General features: G+C 36.8%; 1 protein-coding gene across 7 annotated transcripts in view; it reads left to right on the plus strand.

Moving 5' to 3' along the window:
• The first annotated feature begins 1,068 nt into the window (after positions 1–1,068).
• Positions 1,069–26,398, plus strand: part of INPP4B (inositol polyphosphate-4-phosphatase type II B) — an 834,661-nt gene continuing 809,331 nt past the window's right edge. For 6 of the 7 annotated variants that reach the window (XM_059168095.1, XM_059168068.1, XM_059168015.1 and 3 more), the window contains exon 1: positions 1,069–1,313. The gene's annotated coding sequence lies outside the window, so the exon portion shown is untranslated. The remainder of the gene's footprint in view (positions 1,314–26,398) is intronic. The other variant, XM_059168058.1, reaches the window with a different exon arrangement.

Consider the following 26,398-nt stretch of genomic DNA (forward strand, 5'->3'; position numbering starts at 1 on the left):
GCTGAAGATCCCTGAGTGGACTGGTGCTCGGCATTACCAGCCTTCCCATTGCCTTTGAGCAGTTTAGATAAAAACCTCTGCAAGAGAACCGCCAGGTGGCACCTGTAAGGCGCAGATGGAGAGAACCTTTTGCCCCACACCCCACAGCCCGGAAAAACGAGGCTGCGTGTCTTCCACTGTGGGCTTGTTGGCTGGGAAGTGGGGGAGTTTTAGTCTCTGTTCAAGCTGCGTGATTACGTACCCTGTTTTCTTGACACCCCAAACACGCAGAGTGCAGATTTGTCCCCACGCTTTCGGGCTGCCAAAGGCGTGTCACACTCTGGTTAGGAGCAGCTCGGCCTCAGGCAGCGGCCGCGACGTGGGGCTGGCGGTGGGTGGCGGTGGGCTGCGCTAAGCTGGAGGCCCAGTCAGTGCCCAGGTCTCCCTCGTCAGACCTCTACCTCGGGGCCAAGGCGAAGGAGTGGCAAGAGACGGGTCCCAGGGTGGTGGCAAGCTGAAGTCCCCTGCACGGGGGTCACCGCCTCCCATTCTCGCTCACCCCCAGACTGGGCCCGCGCTGCCAGTGGCCGGGGTCTGGGGCACCTCCTCCCGCCAGTTAGAGAATCTTGTGTTTTTTCCGGCCCCCGTTTCGGCGTGGTGGCTCCGGGTCACCCCTCACCGCCACTCTGCATCTGTTCTCCCCCAGCCCAAGTTGGACGACCGCCCCCGCTTGCAGAGGGTCGGGGTGCAAGGTGTCAGCTCACGGAGCAAGCGTGTTGGGTCATTTCGTGCTGGGTGGCCGGGGTACCAACTCCATCCACTCCATTAGCGAGAAGCGAGCTGCGCCAGTTGCGAGACTGTCGCTGCTGCTGCCGCCTTTATTGGCGGTTGCTGGTGACATTGGGAGGAGACCGCTCGGAACAAGCGGAGGAGGAGGAAGAGGAGCAGGGAGGGAGGGGGTGGGGGGGAGAAAGTAGCAATTGTGCCAGGGGGCGTGTGAGCAGCCGGAGAGGCAGCCGCGCTGGTGACAACTTCTCCTGGGCGCGCGCGGCGCGGCGGGCGGGAGGGCGGGGAGCGAGCGCCGAGCGCGGCCGAGCCGGGCGCCTGAGGGAGCCGCGGGAGCCTCAGGGAGCCGCGGCCCGCGCCCTGCGCCGCCGCCGCCGCGGCCGCCTGCTCGCTTCCTCCGGGTTCTCAGCCCCGGGTGCTGAGGCTCGGGTCTATAAATAGCAGGTTACAGCTCCTGCTCGGCGCGCACACGCTCACAAGCGAACGCAGGAAAGTCAGGCTAAAAGTGTCTGCTGCTGCTGCCGCCCCCCACTCCGCCTCCGGGAGAGGTAATTATCCGCCCGGGATCTGAGGGCTCGGTGGGGATTTTTGCAGGGTGGTGTGGGTGATGGTGGGTGATTCGAGAGGCGTTGGAGCGGGTCTGAGAGCGCGGGGACACGTCCTGGCGGGGGGAGCTGTCTGTTTTGCATGAAGTTTCCCAGTCTCCCTGCCTCGGTAGCCCCTCCAGCCCTGTCGCCGGCGGGTAGGATGAGCTGTCTCTCCTCGGTGGCCGGGGTACCTCTGTCACCGCGCTTGCCCTGCCGCCGAGCGCCCCTCGGCACGGCGAGCGCGTGGGTTCACCCTCTCGCTTGCACTCACACTCTGTGGGCCCGGGGTAACTCTGAGCTCCGGCCTCGTCGACCTTCCAGGGCTGCGCCCACCTGCGCAGTCCTTTTAGAGAGGCCACGGTGGCCCGGGGTTCTCTCTCAACCCCATCCCGGCCGCGCCAAGCTGACGCCACCGGCCTCAGAAGTCGGCTTTAAGGCTAGGGGTGGGGTGGTGGCGGGAGCGAGGGTGACTGGCCCTGAGGTTTCAGTTGCCCCATGTCCTGGGTTTTCCTAAGGAGCCCTTCTCCGTGACCACCCCCATCCTACGCCCCGCAACTCATTCCGGCAGAGAAGCCCGGCCCGTCTCCTCTTGGCCGAGGTGCATCCCTTGTCCTACCCCAATGAGGTCTCGCTGATAGGGTTAGAAAGCGAGGGCCTGGGGTGAAAGCATGGGGAAGGAGGGTGGTGGTGGTGCGGTCATTGTCCGGAGTCGGAAAACTGCGCTGCTGACTCCGCAACCTCCGGCAGGGAGGGCCCAGGCGGAAGGGTGTCTAGGAGCCAGGGCTGGTTCCTGAGTGGACTTTCAGGTTTGTAGCTGGGAGGGAGATGAGGATGCTGGATCTACACATACTTGTTTTTGCCCCTCCCTGTGCCTCTGAAATCTCTTTTCTTTTGGGGGGTGGTTTCTGTCCCTGAGGACACAGTGAAGAGGGACCCGCTGTTTTCTGTTTGGGGACAGGAGATTTTATGAGGGTGAGGGTGCGCATCTTGATTGGGTTGTTGTTGCTGCTGCTGCACAAAACTTACTGGAAAAACCTGAGAGGGTTTTCTATTACTCCTGTTTTAGTGGTGCAGATTCGCTCCTTTGCCTCTTTTTTTTTTTTTTTTTCCTTCTCTGGAACCAGCCCCCCGCCCCGCCCCCTTTCTGAGATGTGTTGTTTGAGGTCATTACCTTTTATGACTCCAGGTGTTACATTTTGCATATCTCCTTCCCCTCAGTGAGACAGAACTTGTTTATAAAGGTGTGAGTTTATAAAATAAGTAAAAGCCCAGAAAACAGAGGATAATTTCGTCGTTTTCCCCTCAAGGTGGGCACTCTATAGCCCTTTTATAGATGTAAAACTATATTTCAAAGACCTTACTTTTAACAGGAATTTTCTTAATGGGTCCTGGACCAGACGTGGTAGTAATCTGACTTACTGCTAAAGCAGCATATGAGGTACAAGGGATCACCAACAGGGCAGCTGGCTGAAAATGTGCAAGAAGTTGACTAAAAAGGGGACTGGGCAAGTGGGCTTTGTCTCACTTAGTAGACAGAGAAGTACATTATCTTGTGTTTCAATATGTTCCAGTAAAACATTGATAATAAGTCAGAGTAAATGATTAATTGGTTTGTGATAAGTATGTGGGTGTTAAAAATTAAACCTCTTACATTTATAGTAATGTAAAATGTTACTGCCATGGAATGCTTTTTCAGCCTCTTTCTTTAAAATGTGATCTAGAAGATTGTCCTTGAAAGGTTATGAAATTTACATGTGGAGAGAGTCTAAATGTTCACTGTCATTAAGAAACGTATGTGCTGATTGAATTATGGATCTTATTTTGGATGAATATTCTCTTTGATTAGGCAAATCAATATTTATTTGTGATAAACTAATGACCAGTTAGAATGTACATATTTGTAACCGTGTTTTGCTTTTGATCTTTCCATAAACATAAGAAAACCCAGATAGACCAAGGGAGATAGTCTTCTCCCTCTAGTTGTTCAAAGAAGCACATGGTCAAAGTTACAGGCAGAGAATACTTTTAAAATGTTGAATTTGAACTTTACTTTGGGAGTGCCAGTTGACTGAATGACTTCATTTATCATAAACTTTTTGTGAAAAGACTCAAACTCATCAGTTAAATTTATAAAACAATGTATTATATTTTAGTTGCATGAAATGGAAAGTCGTTAAGCTTGGACGAAAACCCAGATATTTGTTTTAAATTGTGTGAATTGGGAGTAATTCGTTTCTTTTTTGAGACATGGAAGTTTCTTTTAGTACAAGTAATACAAGTCCCTACATGGGTAGCAGAGTTAACTTTTACTACTTGGAGGTAAAACCCAAGAGAGCAATTCTCCTAAAGATACAGAAAAAAAATGCAAACTGCTCTCATATTTCTTAGCAACCAACTAGATTTCTGTTTCTGGGTAAGTATCTGACATCTGAGAATACAAAGTTAAAAGAATTATAAAATCATAATTAGTGAGTAAAATGCTCACTGCCTGTGGTGCATAATCAATGAGTCTTGGAACACTGAAAAAATAAAATTGAATTTAAAAAAATGCTTATTGAATATCTATTACATATTCTTATTTCAGTATGCAATTCCAGTATGTCTAATATTAGACATACCAATATCATGATTTTTGTAGTCTTTGTGGAATATGTTTTTGCCTTTTATAACCATGGGGTTTCTAATAGATAGAGATGGGCTGTTTTAAATAATCTCAAGTTAAATGTAATGTTCATTTCAAAGCTATGTCTTTCTCTTCTGTATTCTCTAATTTTTAAACATGTCTTATCTTTCTAAAGCCTTAGGGAATTTGCTTCATAGGCCATTTTGTTACTACTTATTTTATGTTGAGTTAGAAATTCTTGATTATAGACCTTAGGACACACTCTTAAGTATACATACGTTCATATTCAAGCTTAAGAAATGAGGCTATTAGATAAATAATTTCAGCTTAAATATTTATTTTAGACGCATCCAAATGATGATATTACAATCGCATTTGTGTGTGTGTGTGTGTGTGTGTGTGTGTGTGTGTAAATACACATAACCTTGGTTTTCCAAAACTTTAAATGCAGTATGTACCTAGAAAACACACTAAGATCTGTAAGAAAATTCTAAGGAATCTTCAGAGTCTCAGGCATAATTGTCATTTGAATCAGGATTTGTTAATTCCTTCGCTTTATACCTTTTCACTACCTTGTAGATTAACAGGAGAATTTTAAAAATGTTGTTGAAATTTTATAGTAATATGATTAATATAATATAATATAATATAATTTATGTTGTGTATATATCTGCAACTGCAGTGTTTTTCCTTATATCAGGCATAGTTGTAATCACTGTCTTATTTTCTGGAATTATCTTGTTATAGACCATATACCATAAGGCCAAGGGAATATCTAGGAGTTACAACTTAAGACATTTTACTCAATTGTAAATTTACTGAACATTGAGATGTCATAATAAATGTAATCCCAACATAGTGTGAAGAATTGGATTTCAATATAATATGTGTTCTTAAGTCATATTTTCCAAATTGAGTTTCTCAAATTGCGATATTTTGAGTAAATCTTTCTTCTGCCTTGGGCAGGCATATCAACTATGTTTCTTGAGTATGTGGTGAAGACCTCAAAATAGCACTATGAGCCTCAAAGTAGCCTTAATAGAACTAAGTGAAATAGACTTGGCAGTAGTCACTTGGTTAAGCTGATTAAAGGAAATCTTGAGAAGTTTTCTAGATCATGTGGCTTTGATCAAAGATTCCTTTGAGAATTATCCAAATTAAGATTTTGAGGCGATGGAGGTAACACTTCCCTTAAAGGAAAAATTCTTCTGTCTTTCTTTCCCTCACTTTCTCCCTTCTTTCTTTCTCCTGTGTTTCTTTTCATCCATTTGTCTATCATCTATTTTTATGTGACCTTGTGGTTATTAAAATGAATCAGTGCAAAAGGCCTAATGTTGAAGTCACTGAATGACATTCTGTATTGTCCACATTTCCAAGGATGGAAAATGTTTATAGGATATACAGGAAGCCTTAATACTCATGCTGATTTTAAATTACTGGAGTAACGTCAACATTGAAATCTCTAGTTTGATCTTATGAGATCAAACTAAAAATAGAACTCTTAAAAATTTCCATATATTGTTTTAAAGATTTTTTATGTATTTATTTGACAGAAATCACAAGTAGATGGAGAGGCAGGCAGAGAGAGAGAGAGGGAAGCAGGCTCCCTGCTGAGCAGAGAGCCCGATGTGGGACTCAATCCCAGGACCCTGAGATCATGACCTGAGCCGAAGGCAGCGGCTTAACCCACTGAGCCACCCAGGCCCCCCTCCATATATTGTTTTAAATATATCTTTCATTTGTAAATTTTAAGTACTTCAGAAGGAGAACCTGAGATTTTTATGTTTCTCAAAAAGGTGTGTGATTCTGAAAAAGCTAAGTAAAATGGTTTAAAGAAACCCTCTGATTATTTTTCACTATGAAAAAACTTAATTGACAGAAATATGAGTCTTTCACTTTTCACTTAAGTTCTTAAAATAGGTAGTTATGTGTATTAAGTAGACCAAACTGGGGACTACAATTGCAAAATACAATGAAGCAAATAAAATATACTACCTTAGGACAGTAAAATAATCTATAGCAATCCTTCCTTTAGTCTTTCAAATGATCTCATTTCATTTTTATGGGGATTTATTTTTTTAGTCAAAAGATCGAGATGACCTATAGTGATTAGCTTAACTGAAACACAAAGAAATTATTCACCTCTAGGAAAATAAGGTAGAACTAAAAACCAGTGGCATCTGAAATTGAAATTATAACCTGTAGATGAGGTGAGATTATAGTTATGTCCTTAAGAAAGCTTGTGAATATCTTTAGTGATTTTTTAACATCCTGTGATGCCTTTTCAAACATCTTCATATGTCGAACTTGCCAGCTAAACACATATTCCATCTAGCTCATCAGCATATATCACATGCATAATAGAATATGTTGCATACTGGGTGAACAGTATTAAAAATAACATTAAAAAAACCAGACATTTCATGTCTTCATTAACAAAACCTGTAGTTTTTTTATATTTACTAATCTAATCAGACCTTTCTTACATGAATTTATAAGACAGGGCTGATTTTATGGTATGTGTAATTTCATTTATTTTAAAAGTCTTCTTATATTGAAATAATTATAAATAAATATGCTTCCAATCTATCTTTCTGGATAAATTTGCTTCAAAACAGAGCATTTCCACTTTCCTGAAGACATCCATTGTGCATTTGGAGTTAAAAAGACATTTAGCACTAGGTGGCAGTGTGCAATGCTTAGTAGCCTTGCGTCATTTAATTGCAATATATTCATTATTAAAGCTTTTCTTTAAAACAGAATTTATTTATATTGTGAGTGTGTTAATGAAATTGAAATCAACTGGCAGCTAAAACTTTAACACTATATTGAGAAGATCTATTGTTTGTAAGACTGTAAGATTTGATGGTAATATTTAACATACTCTGCTTTTATGTAGGGTTGCTTACATGAGGGATTGTTAGGAATTAATTGAATTAAATATGCCAAAATTCTGCTTATGATGGAGTAAGAGAAAAGGAAGGGAAAATTAAGTGAGCATGATAGGGAAGAAACCATATGGCCATTCTAAAATAGACATCATATTAACTGTATTTTAATCCTAATCCTCTCACTACACAGGCTGAGAAAGAACATTTTTTCCTAGGGGGTTGAATACTATGATTGTTAATTATTTTCCTCTATCTCATTGGTGTTGGGACAATGCAAAAAAAAAAAAAAAAGTGCAGATTGTCTTACTGATGCTTCAGCAAATCCCTTGCTATCCTCTGTTATAGTGATGGCCTGGCCAGCACAATGACCAAATTGAATTAGTTATGTATCACTACAATTTACTGGTTATTAGGACAACTGAAGTTTATCTACACCATTTTTCTTGGTTAATATAGATGTATATATCTCTGTCTTTGGCTAAATGATTAAATTATGGGTCTTGGCAGAGTAAATCAATTTATTCCATCATCAGTGCTCCAGAATGGGACCATGTGGCTGGAACTTCCTCAGGATCAGTTTTGTAGGTGTTTCACCATGTTTTCTGGACATGACTGTTGTAGGAATGGAGACCAAGGGAAACATTATTCAATATAAATTGACATAATTAAGAAATATGTTTCTTTAAAAAATTTTTACAACATAAAATTTCAAATCTAATAAAACGCAGAATAATACAACAAACTCACAAGTACCTCCAGCTGGCTTTAACAATTGTTAGATCATATCTATTCTTGTGTCATCCACAGTCCCACTCGCTTTTCCCCTCCCTCGAGTTTTTGAAATCAAATCCTAGAAATTATATCAAAAGAAACACCTTTGTGAAGTAGTTATTTACCAAAAATAGGGGCTGTATGAAGGGCAATTTAAAAAATAATTGTTGCAGTTAAAACACTACATATTTATTTCACTTAAAAAGTCTGAAATCTTGATATCAGGTAAATTACGCTCTTGACTCTGTTTCTGGAAAATATGGAAGACTTTATATAATTAGGGAAACAATTTCAATTAAGGTTCTATCTCAAGTATATTTTTAATTGCTAGAAGTATGTAGCAATGTTTCTTAAACATGTTAGGTGGTTATACATACTTGATAAACCAATGACTACATTGGACTCTTGGATTAAGAAAAATGTTGACTGTATACCTCATCATCACAGTTCCCTTACATAATATTTTACTTTTAAAGAGGCAGACATAGAGCAAACCCTTGGCATGCAAGAATTCAGTTTGCATGAGTCAAGATTTTACCATTAATCTTACAGGTACTTGACATATAGTAATCTATAGTTTTGCTGAAATGAATTTAAATCACCCAGTCCTGGAAACTGACCTTTCAGTGAATGAGCTTAGCCAGTGACCAAGAGTTTATACCTCTGGGTGATTTTGTGATCCAGGTAACATGGCACTTTACGTTCTTGGGCTAATTATCCCTGATGAGTGTATTTCAGAATATGGGAATCTGAGAGTTGCTCCTCCCCTTTGAGAATATCATGGATATTCTAAAATATACCTATTATATTTTGTGTAGAGTTAGAATTTTAAATAAATAAAATTCTTTCAGATTTCAAAAAACTGATGGTAACCACTATGTAAATCTTTGAGACTATTATGTGTCTAAGAGAAAATATAATTCCATAGTAGTGAAAACAAGTAATTTATATTGAAAGGGTTCATCTGTCACGCTATAGTTTTCATATGTATGAATTATATGGGGAAAAAGCCCCTGTATACTTTTCTTAATATTAGACCCATGATATTTTGACTTTATTTTTGAAATTTACTATAATGTTTTCTTTCCTGGGCTGTTTTAAGGCTGCCTCCCAATTTATTCATGCTATTCATATTTCCACTTCTCATTTTATATTCAGGTGGGAGTGAAGAATGGTACATACTTGGAATAGTGTAATGAGGAATAATTGAGCCTGTTGGCTTCCAGTTGATTTCTGGGATTCTTTATTTCCTTTTTTTTTCCCCCTACTCATTTTCCTCCTTGACTATAAATGTAATAAATCTCCATTGACAAAAATTTGGCAAGTAGAGACAAATCTTAAGAGTCAGAAAAAAAAATCACCTGAAGACAATATTGTTAACATTTCATCATATTTCTTTCTAGGATTTCCTGTGACTGTCTTACAAAAGATTGACCTGTTGAGATTAACCTATGTTCAAGGGGTGTGTGTGTGTGAGAAAATGAGTATTCTAATTATTTTTCCACTTACAGTTTTGTTGTTCAATTCAGTTTACACTTTGATTGGGCAATGTACCAGGTAGTATGTGCCAGGTACTGTGCTTGTCTTTGTTCTAGTTTACTACAATGAATACAAAAGAAAAATTACTTTTACCATGCCTGTAAACAATTTTTCTATCAATTTTTAGTTGCTTTCTGTTAGGCCTATAGATCATTATCATTTGTTTATTCTCGTTCTCTCAACTTAGACTTTTACCTTATTGTAAAAGTCTTTTGCTGTTACTACGTGGTGATGAGCATTTCCTGTATGACCTCATTTTCTAGTATTCCTTTTCTATATTTTTCACTGTTATCTTAGGAGTGATTTCTAGAAGTAGTATACTGGATAAAGGGCTTGAGCTTTTTAAAAACTTCTTAACACATATTTCCAAATTGTTCTCCAGAAAAACTGCACCTACTTCCATTCTCCCTGTAAGAACATGAGTCATATCTCCATCCTCAGCAGGGCTGAGGGATATTTTTTTTTTTTAAATATTGTTATTGGGAAAGGTGAAGATGATTGTTAACACCACCACCACCAATATCATCATCAATAATCACAACAATAACACTTACTGAACATCTCTTACAGGCCATTCATCATTCATGACCTTTATACTATCTCATTTAATCCTTACAACTGTAAGAGAAGAATATTATTGTCCCATTTTAAAGTAGAAAACTTATTTTTTGAGAGGTTAAGTAACTTATCCAAGGTCAGGCAACTGGGAAGTGGTATAATTAGGTCCTGGCCTGTGGCTGATTTTATTTTAAATCTAGGCTTTAAAGTGCTACTTTCTTGTTGTATGATTGTTTGATTAGACGAGGTTGAAAAATTTTGAAATTCTTATTTTCATTTATACTTTTTTTATATGAATTCCTATCTTCAGCTGGTTTGTGTATTGGAACCTTGGTTTTCATCATTTTCAATATCCTTTATGAATTAGGGGCACTGTTTCTTTGTCATTTATGTCATCTATACTATTTTCTTTAACATATAAAAGTTGAAAATGTGTCTAGTGAAGTTGAATGTCATATTTCCACTATTGCTTGTTTTGCTTAGATAATACTTTCTCATTCATAGAACAGATTAAAATTTCCCTGAATTATTCTTCCCCTAAAAGAATTTACATCCAGTTCTTCAATGACTTTTTCTCTTGAGTCCACCCAACATTGTGATGGTGTATGGTATGAGATAAGACTTAATTTATCTCCTAAAAAGAGTTAAACATGTTCCAGCAGCAGTTTCTGAATAATCAATCCATTCATTCCCCATTTATTTGTTATTCTATCACATAATATCATAAACTGTCTTATTGTAAAGGTAAGTATACACACTCCTTCTTAGTGGGTTTTTGATTTTGGTATGCGTGGTCTAGTTTTCCATCAATTCTTTTATTAATATCACACGGGTTTAAATGTTTTTATTTGCTTCATATCTGATAAGATTGACACTCTTTTCTTGTTGAATTTTTTCTGTGTCTATGTGTAGCTTTTAAGAATCTCACTGATATTTCTTCCAGACTCATTTTAGAATAATTTGATAAGCTGTCCCCAAAATAGTTGTAGTTTTCATTGAGTATATAAATGAAATTAAGAAGAATTGACAAGTTTACAAGATCTAGTCTTCTTATCCAGGAACCTGGTGTGTGTCTCAGTAAAGTTTTGATACGGAGAATTTTTCATGCTATATATAAGGGCTTATACTAGACATCAGTTATTTTGCCAAAGTACTTTCCTTTCTCATGTTTCATTCTTCAGACTGACCAAGGAATAATAGAGCCTGTTCTATGCACCATGAGCTCACATTAGTTTTGCTCATTCATAGTCATATGTTTGGCCTAATAGCATCTTTTTGTCCCTGGAAGGAGGGACCCAGGAGGCCTGAAAGTTTCTCTTCCCCATTACTGGATTACAACCTTGTTTTAAACAAATATTTAGGTTAAATCATGTTACTTAAATTATCTCAAGAAGATACCTTTAGTATAAATATTTAAAACATCAATATGAATAATTGTGCAACTTCAACAGCTTACTAATGAGATGTCATAAAATTGTCCGAAAATATGTATTACTTTGTATATCAATAGCATACAAGGCAGCAAACATTTCTCAGTTTGATACTTGGTTTCCAGTTGTCAAATCCAGCATAATTACCTCTAAGATCATCAATTTTATCCCATTACAATGGTGTGGCAGGGTTGGATAACTAGCCAGAAGCTGTAACTTATTCATCTGTGTCTATACTCCAGTTATGCAGATTTTTAGAATGGAAATCTGGAAGTATTTTCACACACACAATATGTTCATGAGTTTCTTAAGTGCTATGTAGCTATATACTCCAGCTCTTTCCCACTGATCATGGTATGTTAAACAATTTGTTACTGGTATCATTCAGAAGATAATGTCTTGCTTTTATTAACTTGAGTCCTCCAGGTTTTTTTTAAGGGGAGAACTTATTTATCTCAGGCTAATGGATCCTACTTCTGCTGGCATTGTGTCTCAGGAAATTACAGATAAGTGGGAGAAGTATTATGTATGTGTGTGTAGGGGTGTGTGTGGTCTTCAGGCCTTCTCATCTATACTTCCAATTCCAGTTTTATCACTTCCAAGGGCAATTCTGTGTGGTGGAATTGTGCATGTAAGTTATGTATGAGTTACAAGTATTAGGTGAGGTGGTGAGGACCGTGTTCATTTCCCTGCCTAAAATTGCAAGAGCTGACCCATGGATGGGATACCAAGTCAGGTTCTAGTAACATCTACTTTTCATTTCATAGGCTAAATATTCGAGATCAACAACAAAAGACAACAAGAGAAGAGCTTATAATTTGCTTCTGTTAAGATTTTCTAATTTCCATGCCAAGGTTTATATATTCCTTTTTAGTTGAATGCTTGAAGTAACAATGCACTAGCAGTGATGAAAATCCTCTCAAAGCCTCAAGAGACTTTTTCTACCACTTGTTGAAATTTCCCTGTCAAAATCTCTTGGGTAATATGAAGCTAAGAAAGAATATGTGAAAGAAAAAATAGACTAGTGCAGACAGTATACAGCAAAGAAAGTGTAATCTGTTTCTAGCACATAAACATTAATTATAATAAAAAATGATAAAAATTCACTGAAAAATACAGCTTTAGTTCAAGAGGCACCTTCAAAGAACTTTAGTTTAACTATTCCTGTGCTCCATTGTAAGATGACCAAAATTTTCATTTGTTTGGGACTGAGGAATTTCAGGACTAAAAGGAAGAGAGGCTAGAGCAAATGGCATGGTTGGTCATCTTATCTCCACAAACATGGTGAAAAGTGTAGGGAAGTAATGGGTATACGATTTTATGTAGTCTGTTGTATTCAGGAGAAAGAAAAGACAATTTTTGATTAGTGTTACTTCAATATTCTCTGAATAAAAATGATATAAAATCTGAACTCAAGTTGTCCTTTGATGGCAGAAGCTCAGTATTTTTATTTATGTATTTATACTTATTTATTCATAATTTATTCCCTGAATACTTCCAAAAATGATTTGAGATGCCTTACAGTAAAGCTATGTGCAAAGATACTGAGCTTTTATAGCAGTTCAATAATAATGTGAAAGATATGTTTTGGACCTTGACTAAAAGTAGTATGCCTTAAATATTAAATTTGTTAATATGAATACTATCCAATGTAATATCTCAAGTGCTCTAGGTAGAAAAATATATTTTGGGAATTTTAAGATCTCTATCCAAATCCTGTGATTTTGGGTAGAAAGCTAGCAATTATTTAATATTATAAGGCTCTCATCAGATAGTCTGGGTGAGGTACTGAGGAGAGGCCCAATATAGAAGAGCTCTGGATCCATCCAAATAGGAAGAGCAGCTTTCTGTCACATGCATGTTTTTGATTCTGACTCCATGTAGTTTAGCATTAGACACAGCTGTTTTGCATTGAAAAGACTGTTGCATTTATTAAAAAGACCTGGTATAGGTCTTTGTTCTTCCAAATCTAGGCCATAGTGATTTGGGGGAAAGTCATTGTAAGGTACCTGAGCCTGTTTTCTCATTTATTAAGTACAGATAATGATAACTCTCTCATAGATTTGTAGTGAGAATTAAGTGGGATTGTATAGAAAAAAAAAAGACACAAAATATACTACAAAGCATAGTGTTAAAATACTGATAAGCATTAATTTAATTATTTTCCTATTATTAGGTCCTCAGAATGATCATTTAGGACTTGATTATAGTTCTAAATGTAACTACATTCAATTCATCTTGGATAGGGGCAGGTGGCAGATGTCTTTAATAGAGAGATAAACTTATTTGAATTTATCCAAGTTAATCTTTTTTTTTTTTTTTTTTTTTAGTTAAAATTTTCTAAGTACATGGGCATCTGGGTGGTTCAGTCTGTTAAGCATCTGACTCTTGATTTTGGCTCAGGTCATGATCTCATGCTCATGAGATCAAGCTGACTGATCAAGCTCAGCACTCAGAGTGGAGCCTGTTGGAAATTCTCTCTCTCTTCCTCTCCCTCTGCCTCTTTCTCTCGCTTCTTGCATGTGTGCATGTGCTCTCTGTCTCTAGTGAAAAATTTTAATTGCAAATGTAATGAATTGACTCCATAGGTATAATAGATGAAATTCCTCATTTTTGTGTAGTAGCCATTGAGAATTTCTAGAATAAATGACAACATAAGTATATTTAAAAAAAATTAAATTGTCTTAGACAAAATTTAAATTGCCTTAGACAAAGGATTTTTTAAAAAAAATATTGGGTTAACTCAATCAATATTCAGATAAGGTATGTCTATTCAGACAGCAACAGTCTCTATTACTCTGTTATCTTACACTGGACCCACTTCACCTATATATGTTAATTGTCCAACCCTTGCAGGCATTTGAGTTTGTGTCTTCTAGAAAACAAAAACAAAAAACCCAAATGGATTACATAGTACTCAAATTATACTTTACCTGTACTATCACATAAAAGAAAACTTTAGTAAAAGGTAGCATATACTTCAATGTTTTGTTTTCTGGTAGTGTTTTGGTTTGACTATACTATATGTTACTTACAGCTTAAAATAGAATAATAGACTTGACATTATTTTGTGAAAACTGAGAACCTAGTACAGATTCTCATCCAAATATGTAGTTATTTTTTCCTGTCAAATGGAGAAGGGCTAAGGAATTATCTATGGGCACAGCCAAGAAAAGTTTTCAAAAACAATTCAGAGTCTACTCTGATGAGTTTCAAGCCATAATCTCCTTATCTATAAACTGGTTCATTAACACCCACTTAAAAAATGTTATGAAGATTAACTATAATAAGGAGTCTATAGGATACCATGTCAGAACATGGTAAGTCTTCAAGGTCTTTTATTATTATGATTAATACTTTTTATTATTATATTAATGAACAAGGAATTGAGATATTAGTTATCTGATAGTATTTTCTAAACTTTTGACAGTAGAATTTTAAATGAAATCTTAATATATAGAGTGATATGAAAACAATATGTTATTAAGATGGATACATTCTATAAGTTCACATTTTAAAAATATGCTTATTGATCATATCAATCATATCAATAGGGTCAATCAATGAAAACAAGGAGGTTCCTTTGCTGAACACAATTACATACATAATTACATTACATAAAATCTGGACATATAGAATAGTTATGCAGTTATATCAACTTCATCATGCAATACATTTTTTATTTATTTTTAATTTCTCTTTATTTGATTTTTGTTCATTTGATATATTTTTTTTTAATTATAAGCTTTTATTTAATAAAGATTATGTGTTTTAAAAAGTCACTTTTCCTCTACACCCACATGTAAATTCAAATGATATGTTCATTGTGCTGGCAAAAATCCAGTGTTGAACATCTGCCTAAGTAACAGGTTAAAATCTCCTTAACAGATGGTGAAAATTTTTGATAATAGTTTTTATTTTTTTTTTTATTATTTTTTTTTAAAGATTTTATTTATTTATTTGACAGAGAGAGATCACAAGTAGGCAGAGAGGCAGGCAGAGAGAGAGAGGAGGAAACAGGCTCCCTGCTGAGCAGAGAGCCCGATGTGGGACTCGATCCCAGGACCCTGAGATCATGACCTGAGCCGAAGGCAGCGGCTTAACCCACTGAGCCACCCAGGCGCCCTAGTTTTTATTTTGTATTCTTGGAAGTAAATAGTTAAATATATTAAAATAGGCAAAAAGAAGAGGGTTCTTAATTCAGGGATAATAGTAATGAGGGTAACTGACCAATGAAATAATCACTAATTTACATGTATATTTAATCAGTATCCTTTTAAACTTCTAAGTTGTTTAATTAGGGATTTAAAGAATTTTAGGTATAATATTAGCCTTAATATAGTTAAGTAGTTTTCTGTTTTCCTTTTGGGGGGAATTTTTAGAGTTGTGGTGAGAATGTTAGGTAATCAAAGTGTATGATTGAAAGATTAGTACATTTTGTTTCAGTTTTCAAATAGTTCCTCACAAATAGCAAATCACAAGGGCATACAGTTGTTTGTTGGACATCTGTCCTGGGGCAATAAATTTCAGAAATGGTAGCTAAATATGTGCCATCTGTGAAGGAATCTGCCCAGTATCATCAGCAATTGCATTTAATAAATATCCAGTAACTCTGGGAATTTTTTCTTGCACGTATGATATTTTAAAAAGGGTTACTAACTTGCCATAGTTTTAAGATTCTGATTGACCTCACTTGCTGCACTATGGGTTATTACTTATAATATGAAAGAAGATTTAGTCATTTATCTTGCTGGAAAATAGTATTTATTCACAAATAGATGTTAGTGCAAGGTTAGTATACATCAGATGACACGTTTATTAGTTTAATAAATAACAATAAGACATGACGAGCAGATCCTTGTCCTGCTAACGCAGTGCTAGGCAAAAGAAAATATTAAATATTAAATATTTAATATTAAAAATATTGGATACAAAGCATCAAATCTAAGTTTTATTTTTAAATTATACATATAGTTTAATCTCAATGTATTTCTTTATTTTTATTTTGTGTCTTTGTTTCGTTTATGTGGCTTCTTCCTCTATATTAGTAATTTCTCAAGGATGGAGACTCTTTGGCCCCAATATCTAGTAGAATGCATAGCACATGATAGGCCTCAATAATGTTTTTTGGATAAATGAATAATCAGCAGAATGGGGCTTACTCGGAAAAAATCACTGTGCTGTTAAAGGTGTTAGAACTTGAAAAGGACTGGTAATGGTATGATAAAATAACTGATCTAAAAATGGTACTTTTTAGAAGAACTTTAATCTTTTAGTAAAGCCCTTGCTATCTCAGGAATAATCTGGTCTTTGAAACGTCAGCATGCATATGTGTGCTCATACACAAGTATACACATGCACACGTATGTATGCTCCTTTATGCATGTGCATTTATAAGAATTAGTGAGGGACAAAGTGAGGGAAGTGAGAAGGGAATGAACATTTGTGGAGGGCCTGCCACGTGCTTGGCACTTACCTGACCTGAATATGGTTTGACCTCCTTCAGGATATTTGCTACATCAGAGCCTATATAAATATGTCCATTGAAATATTTATTACATTTCAGCAGGTGGATTATGGAAAATAATTACAAACACCATGTAGAACTTCTTTTTGAGGATGAGTAATTTGTAGAGTTTTTGTTTTGTCTTGTTTTTTTAACCACACCTTTCTAATCGATAAGAATTAGCATAAAAGGTTGAGATAAACTGGAAAAAGAAATCCTCATGATAACTCACATATATGCTCATTCTGCTGAAAATAACAATAGCTAGTATTTATTGAACAATAAGAGTGCTTTTACTCCCATCAACTGTATGAGGTAGGCACTGCTGTTACTCCCATTTTACAGGTGAGAAAATTAAGGCACAGAAATTAAATATAACACGGTCTAGTTACATATTTAGGAAGAGGTAGATCCAAGATTCTGATCCAATCCCTTAAGGACCCTACTCTTGCAATCTGACTCTTTGAATATCAGTAGTAGAAGTACATGGAAGCCCTATATTCTTCTTGCCAGTTCTATGTTGAAGGTTCTTTCCTGGAGCTTAAACTGGTAAGAAAAAAAGATGATTGCCCCTTTGAGGGTGGCTTGCAACCGTGGTGCTAGAGGCAATGTGTGCTGTCCGAGTTGTGGTCATGAAAGGGGAAGGAGATGGTTCCCATCCAAAGAGGAGGTCTGGCTAGAAACAATGTAGATATCTGTAGGATAACTTCCCTTTGCCATTTATTTGTTCTCTAAGATGGGAAAATGGTTATTTGGCTCTGGTTGGATCAATCTGTTGAATATAAATACATATAATATCTGGAGAATTTATGATAAATATGAGCATAAAATTGCCCAGCAATTGGAAACCTTTAATCATGCACTTTGAACATTCTAGCGAAAATTTTTCTGTGGCCTGAATAACATCATAGGTGGAAGGAAACATCTGCTGTGTTTTTCATGAGAGCTATAGAATCCAATGTGCGTCATTTACAAGGTCATTTTATATGCATTGGGCACACTTAAAAATTTTACTTGTCACTGAATTTTCTATTCAGAATATTCCACATAAATAGAAATAAATGTTAACCTCTGTAAAATGCACTGGTTACAGCCATCTATAGAAGTTGGCAGCTAACTGCAGAAAAACCACTGTACAGGCTGGATTGTTTTTCCCTCCTGCTGTCTTAGAAGGTATATCTTGAGCACAAAATATATTTTATATTTAGGAAGGATTTGTTTACACTGTATGGTGCCAACATTGCTAAGATTTATTTGTGCCATGGCTACTTATAGTACAGAGTACCAGTGGGACTTTATCTACACTGTAAGAACAATATATTTGAAGAAAATGAGCACACCTTGGGTGACAACTCTTCATTAAGATAAGCATGCATTAAATCTCATTCTATGAAAAGTCTTCTATTTCTTAACAGAAGACAGTGTTGTGAGCTAACATTGCGTGACTACTGCAGATTTGTTTGCCAGTCTTTATGGGGAGGTTCATTTGCAGATCACCCAACACAGGAGCTTAGTCTCAGGAAGAGAAAAAAATACTTTTAGATAAACACTAAGAGGAATTGGTGGTTTCAGCCTGATCATAATTCATTGAAAACACAAGGGGATCTGTATGAACCATGTTCTTTAAATTAATGGATAGTGAGAAGTCTTTCTTCACCCTTGTGAATCCTTGTAGAAGACATTTGCAGAGAAATTGCTGGAGTTGCTCCCCTGTGGGGAGATGAATGTTTTAATATGCAAAAGCAGACAACTAACATTTCCTTTGCTCAACAGCACTCTGAGCTGTAGTCTTACTACTTTATTTTCTCCTTATAGCTTGTCTTTTTAACAACTTTCGTAGAGTCAAATAGAACCACTAATGTGAAGCCATATCCTTGGCTGACGCATGAGGACTCTGCTACATGGAACACCCATGCAATTTGTGACCTAGATCTGGTGGAATTAATATCTATGTGTAGGTATGAGATTCTCCTGTTCATCCATTTGAATTTTCTACTGGAGTTACCAACATCAAAGTTAGGCACTGGAAAATGTTCTTAGGGGAAGATATACCCCTAAACTCTCTTACTAATTTCTAATAGAAATAAAAGCCAATGCAAGCTTTATTTTTAATACCCCCCACCCCCACAAATCAACTCCACTCATACAACTTGTCACCATCTTCTCCTCCTTCCTGGATGGCCAAACTAAGCCCTACACCTTTGCACACAACTTACGTTCTCATGGAATCTTAGGGATCTCTACATGGCCATCATTCTTTATCTCTCCTATCTTCACTTGTCTGCTTCCTTCCAATGAACAATGAATACATGCAAGATTTTCATATGTTCAAAAGAGTAAAACACCCTCTCGACTGCATAATTCACTCCAGCAACCCTCATTTCTCTTCCACGGGTTTCCTATATTTTCCCATTTCAATGAAGTCTGATCTCTACCCTTATAGCTCCAAAGAAACTGCTTTTGCAAGGATCACTAAGAGACTTTGTGTTACATTCCATGGGTAGTTCTCTGTCTTTATTTCACTGGCCACTTGGTAATACCAGATCATGTTAACCATTCCTTTAAAAAAAAATCTTCCTTTGTTTTTCTTTACATTGATTCTCCTTTAATTTTTGAATATAAATTTTGTATTATATATATTAAATGTGTATATTACAAAAAAATAAACAACCATACTTTTATCCCTCTCTTCCAACTAAATCCCTCTTTAATTGGATTTACAGTGAATTCTTAGATCAATTTGGATAAACTTGGCCTCTTACAATGTTGATTATAATTTTATATCCATGATTCTAATGTAGCTCTCTCTTTCTCAGTGTGTTTCAATATAATTTAAACATTTGTTCTATAAAAGTCATCTACATCCCCCAATCCCATCTTGTTTCATTGATTCTTCTCGTACCCACTTAAGCCCCCATGTTGCATCACCACTTCCTCATATCAGGGAGATCATATGATAGTTGTCTTTCGCTGCTTGACTTATTTCGCTAAGCATGATATGCTCTAGTTCCATCCATGTTGTCGCAAATGGCAAGATTTCATTTCTTTTGATGGCTGCATAGTATTCCATTGTGTATATATACCACATCTTCTTGATCCATTCATCTGTTGACGGACATCTAGGTTCTTTCCACAGTTTGGCTATTGTGGACACCATAAGTGACTCTTAATCTCACAAAACAAACTGAGGGTTGCTGGGGGGAGGGGGGTTGGGAGAAGGGGGTGGGATTATGGACATTGGGGAGGGTATGTGCTTTGGTGAGTGCTGTGAAGTGTGTAAACCTGGTGATTCACAGACCTGTACCCCTGGGGATAAAAATATATGTTTATAAAAAAAAAGTCATCTACATCTCATGTTCATTTCATTTTTACATACCTCATTTTTATTGTAGTTATTTGAAATGGTATCTTTTTAAAAAATCACGTTGTTATTTATTGAGTTTCTGTGGTGAAATGGCACAAGGTAACAACTATGTTGAAATATCAAGGAGACTATATTATTTGTTTTAACTTCATTTTTTAAAAGAAGATTGACCTTGCTCACTTAAAAAATCACATTTTTAACTATTTGATAATCATACATAAAAATTGACCTATATTCAGCTACTTTACTGAGCCTTCTTATTCTAACAATTATTTTTCTATAGCTTTTTATTTTCTAAGTATATTTATTATAATCAGTCTATTACTAGTCATTGCTCTTGGTTCTCTGTTTATCTTAAGCTGCTTTTATTTGGGGCTTGCTCTTAAATAATAGTGTTAATTCCAAGTTTACAATTTTTCTCTCAGCACTTTTAAATATTGTTCCACAGTTTTCTGGCTTCTATTGCTACTATTAAGAATTTTCTGTTAGTCCAATTGCAATTTCTTTGTAGTGACCTATCCTTTCTTTCTGGTTAGGGTGAAAGGGAACCACAAGGAAGAGTGCAGAAACTCAGGAATAACAGTGACAGAGCTGTTGGAGAGGGAGAAGTTGCTGGAAACTGGAAGAGGGGAAGATTGTGTAGAACAGGAGCACTGAGCTTCTGTCAAGAGGCACAGTCAGTCCTGGGGATGTCTCAGAGAAGAGTAAAGGTTATAAATGCCTGGAATTGGTCCCCTTCCTTCCTCTGATCTTCTTGTGCTCAGCACTGGCCAAACTCAATCAGAAGACAGGGATCATGATATGATTCGTATGATGATAGACACAGGTCAGATAATACAGGAGTATAGAGTATGGCAGAAAAGGGTGGAAAGAGGGCATCTGGAGGGTTTAAGGCAAGATATTTAGCCCATTGTATTTAGTTTCTTTTTCTCTTCACATTTGTTTCCATCATTTTCTCTCAGTCTTGTTCCTTTCTCAAATTTTAATCTCATATTTTATTTCTTTAGCATCTCATCCATACTTATATCTGTCAGGTCTAATGTCTTAAGTCTTATAGTTCTATAATTTTTTGTGTTCCTGCTGACTCTTGCCATGATGGCTTATTTTATTGAGTTTATGTTAATTTTTAAATGTGAGCACATTTTGACTAAAGTTAATCTTTGTGATTCTTAAGGGACCAAAGAAGATTTGAATTTATTTCTGCCAAATACCACGGACCTCCACAACCTTCTCTGTATGAGCAGTGTCACTTAAAATTCAGACTCTTAAAGAATAGTTATAGATACCATTATTCAGAAAAGGCCATTGTTCTCTATTTTTCTGCTCAGATGTATGATAAAGGCAGACAGATTTCCTCATCTATTCCCTTTGGTAATGAGTGGAAGTTTTCCAGGCTGCTTTTTACAGACAGTACCTTACTTTTGAGTATTGCAGTTCTGTGTGGGCTCAGGGTCATCTTCTCTTTAGGACACAGATCCAAGACCTTAATATCAGTTCTGCTTTACCTTGGGGAATTGAAGGTCTAGTTTTCTGGTATTAACATTTGCCCCAGCCTTTCTTGATTTTTTGTTCATTTAAATGTACAACTGAGACATTTTCATATATATATTGGCAATTTGTCTGAAGTCTAGGACTTTGGTGTGAAAGGAGATGACTAGTTTTGTTTTTTCACTTGTTGTCTTACCTTGTCATCCTTCTCAATGTCATTTCCCTGCCTGTCCTTTAAACTTGAGGTACTTCGGAGTTCTCCAATTCTCTGTTCCTGTATCATCTTACATTTATAAATTAATTATTACTTTAATTCACCATTGATTGTAATCTCTTTTTGGGCCAGGATTGTGTTGCCAATTTTCACCAATACCTCCCTAGTGTTTAACATAATCTCTAGCACCTAGTAAATGTCCAGTTCATATATGGGATTGGGAGGGAGACAAACCATAAGTGACTCTTAATCTTACAAAACAGAGGGTTGCTGGGGGGAGGGGGTTTGGGAGAAGGGGGTGGGGTTATGGACATTGGGGAGGGTATGTGCTTTGGTGAGTGCTGTGAAGTGTATAAATCTGGCGATTCACAGACCTGTACCCCTGGGGATAAAAATATATGTTTATAAAAAAATAAAAAATTATAAATAAAAATAAAGATTGGGGTTAATGTGTTCAAACAGAGAATGATTAGTTTGTTGTACTATAGGCAGAAGTGGTTGGAACAGTGGCAATCCTACAATGGATAAATACTTCATTAAGCTTCAGTTTCTTGAAGCTTGCCCTTATCTTCAGGAAATACAACTTTGCTTCTGGACTTCCCTCTCCTTTATGTAGCAGGCAGTGTTAAATATTTTTTACCCCTCCCTTAAAAATATATGCATTGATAATATATGTGGACATGTAGAATTCTAAACAGCTGCAGTTGTTAGTGGGATTTTTCTGTCTGCTGAAGGGGATATTATTGCATCTCTCCTGGTGAATAGTAACAAATTATGATTGGCCTTTTGTCCCAGTTGTTATGAGGACCTATTAGTTTGTGACTTTGTTAAATTGGATGGTTGGGCTTGAAGACTTAGCTTCAAGTAGAACAGATTAAAGGAAATTAACATTTGCTAATATTCAGAGCTTGCAACACCTTAATATATAGGAAAGCACTTTAAGTGCAGCGGGGTAGAGAACTAGGGTGAAATCTGTATCAATATTCACAGCTCTTATGCTGACAACTTGGAACTGACTCATGTGTATGAAAGTCTTCCTGCCAGGAATAGGATGGAGAAATAGCTACTGTTGTGTAGAGGCAAACCAAAGACTGGCCCTCAAAATAAATGATTTCTGGCTTTTCTAAATAAGAGGTGACTGACCTTGAAAGCAAGTGACTGTTAGAAGCAGTAAGGTGAGAACTGATGTGTGTTCTACAGTAAGCCCTGAAAACAATGGTGGGGGAGATGACTTTGGGAGCATATTACAGAAAGGCACCAACAGACCAGTGAACAAAGAGATGCTACCGCAGACTTCAGTAGCTGCAAAGGAAAAGCTATTTCAACAACAGTGACAAGCTTTCAAGAGCTTCTAAAAATGAAAATGGTTATTGTGCTTTATCTTGGCTACTTGAGAGAGCTTGCTGGGTTATTCATTTTTCCCGTGAATCAGAAGCTGGAGAGTTGAGTTTGTGAAGACCATAGTGGAGAGAGCTCCTGTCAAAGTGAATGGAAACACAGGATTAGCTGACTGTGAGATTCCAAGGAGAAACAACAGTTGCAAAGAACATTATTATAGATGAAGACACTGCAGCTGAAACATTGGAGAGGCAGACTTGTGCAGGAGGATGGGTATTGTGCCATTTCAAGAGATGAGGGGGAAAAGTTTTCCGTGTGTTTTCCTTGTTTGTGCTTGAGTTTAAGAAAATAATTTAACTTTCAGAGCATGAAAAAGGGGACAGGGCAGTATCTACTGGGACTTGGGGATTTAGGGACTTATGAGAATGTCTCTATGAGCAATACTAAAGAACGGCAACTTCTAAAATAAAATGCTGGAAAAAATGGTGTTAGTTCTTTTGTAGCATTGTCCTGAACTTTCAAATGAAGAAATTTCTTTATATAATTTAAGGGTGTGTTAGCCTCATTCTTCTGTGTAGCCAAATAAATTTACAAACTTAACTTAATCAACTAAAGCTTAGGAAAAGCATTTGCCATCCGCAAATTTTGGCTGTTAGATCTTCTGGAAAAAGGAAGACCTAGTCATTGTTTCTCACGTGTATGTGTATTTCCCAAATAAATTTGTTAACTCTCTCTCAAACTATTTGCATTGAAATGAAATTTGAGCCTATCAATGGAAAATGGACAATATAATCAAATTAAAAAGAACTACCTCGAATAGAGGGCACATAAAAAATGGAACATGTGAAAAGGGGCTTTAATTTTCTACTACTGTAAAAATAAGAGAGTAGGCAAAGTGTTCACTGAGATCCCTTCTACCTTGGATGTTATATGGCTCTAAGAATCTGCAGTCTGCATTTTATTTCCTACTTCTTTACTCTGTCCTGTGCTATAACCAAACAAGACTACTTGATTTTTCTCAAACATACTCTCTGCTTGTTTACATTTTCTCCTTTCACAGTGTTCTATTTTCTCAATTCTATCTCAACATTTTCCCCAGACTTTAAGGTTTAATCCAGGTGCTATGCTACTCTTCTATGGAGCTGTCCTTGAGTTCTGTGGCTGAAAGTGATCTCCAAGAGCTGTACACCAAAGCACTTATGGTTCTAACACTTTTCACATGCTTCTTTGTATCATGCTTATTTGTTTACATGCCAACTCTTAATACCTCTACTACATTAAAGATATCTTAAGGTCAGGGATTTATTGTTAGGTTCCCAATAGCACTGTACTTTGCACATAATAGGCACTTTTTATTCATACATTGATTGGATTGAAAGTTAAATAAAAAACAAATAATTTGTTGGTAAATTGAAGCCAGCCCGATGAAGTTATAGTAAAATTTTAAGCTTATGTAATACATTTAGTGAAAATAATCCAACTTACGATCAAGGATCTAAAACAGGTGAATAGGACCTTTTTCTTTTTTGACATTTCTACTGCAGGTAATGAGATGTTAGATTATCAATAGTCCTATTACTACATGTAATCTAGTAACTATATCCCCCTGAAAAAGTACTAAATTTTCTAGAAGTCAAAAGAAAGAAAATAACCTATCATTTTCACAAAATGCAAATAACTTGCCCTTAAAATGTATCATGAGAAGCACAGCTACTAGACAAGTTTGACACGTACTTTAGCTCATCAAAGAGATTAGCACACAAATCCAAGGTTGTAGTACACAAAATTGCCATCATTTTTTTCCTCTCCAGTATATCTCTCAGCTTTAATTTTTCTGGTGCTAAAATGCAAATGACTTTTTTTAAAAAAAATTCTCAACACTTTGTCAAAAAATGTTATTTTCAAATCTAAAGGCAGTGATTTTCATTTTGAATTATTTCTAATTTATATCATTAAAATTAAGATTTTTTTTTAGTTCTTAATGTGTTTCTTTTAACAAAGAAAAGATCCTCTATTTAAAGAAAAATCATTTGTATAACATGGAACAATGTTGTGGTGATTGAACTCTCTTTTTGAGAAGGAGACATTGAAATTCTGTATCTGAATAAAGAACTGGGGAAAATGAGTTAGAGTTGAGATTGCTGATAGCTCATAACCAAAGAAATCTCCTCTTTCTCGTATTACAAAGAGAAAACTTTTGGACGGTACCTTTGGGAAGAGTGATTCATAGCAGAAAACCCATAGCTTTGGAGTATAGTTAATTCTAAACTTCAAAGTAATCACTTACTTAATTGAGTGGTTTTTAAGACAACACTTACCAACTAACTGCTCTTTGTGTCTTAAAGCCAAGAGGGTTTAGTGGAAAGAAGGGGTTTAGGGAAAAAACCTAGGGGACTGACAGCTCCTGCATGCAGCTTTTGCTTTCTCACTGGAACTTCCAGATCAGGGCAATAGCTCTAGTCCTAAAGTGCTACCATTCCAACTGGAACAACCGAAAGTCCACCGAGTTTAGTGTGAATGAGTGTTGAATGTCGAGGTCATTTGAAAGAGAAAATATTTAGTGGAAGGCATTTAGTGTATTTAGTGATTTATATCTATAAACAATAAAGCACTTTTTAAAAGAGATTTTGTTTACGTATTTGACAGGGGACGGGGGAACACAAGCAGCAGAAGGAGCTGCAGGCAGAGGGAGAGGGAAAAGCAGATTCCCTACTGAGTAGAAAGCCTGACATGGGGCTTGATCCCAGGATACTGGGATCATGACCTGAGCCAGAGGTAGATGCTTAACCAGCTGAGCCATCCAGGTGCCCCAACAATGAAGCACGTTAATTAAAAAATATATCTTCATCCTTTAAAATTATTGAGATTGAAATTCAATTTCTGTTTCTAAAAAGGCTACATATTAGTATTGTGTCATTATCTCTACTTCAGTGGGTTGTTTTGGGTGTGGATAAATATACCCTTGTAGTATTTTACATCTTAATTATTTTTTATTCAAGTTGGAAGAAACACTACATTTTCAGAAGAGGTATAAATACTGAAAAAAAAAAAAAACAGACAGTACCATAACAATATTGTGCTAGCACAGGACGTTTATGTCTCTCATTCATACTTAAGAGAAATATTTTGAGAAGCTGTGAGATATCAGCAGCTTTTTTTTTTCATTTTATTTTATTTATTTATTTGACAGAGATCACAAATAGGCAGAAATGCAGGCAGAGAGAGAGGAAGGGAAGCAGGTTCCCTGCCAAGCAGAGAGCCCGATGTGGGAATCTATCCCAGGACCCTGGGATCATGACCTGAGATAAAGGCAGAGGCTTTAGC

The sequence above is a fragment of the Mustela lutreola genome, chromosome 1 (genome assembly GCF_030435805.1).
Source record: "Mustela lutreola isolate mMusLut2 chromosome 1, mMusLut2.pri, whole genome shotgun sequence".
NCBI classification, from domain to species: Eukaryota; Metazoa; Chordata; class Mammalia; order Carnivora; family Mustelidae; genus Mustela; species Mustela lutreola.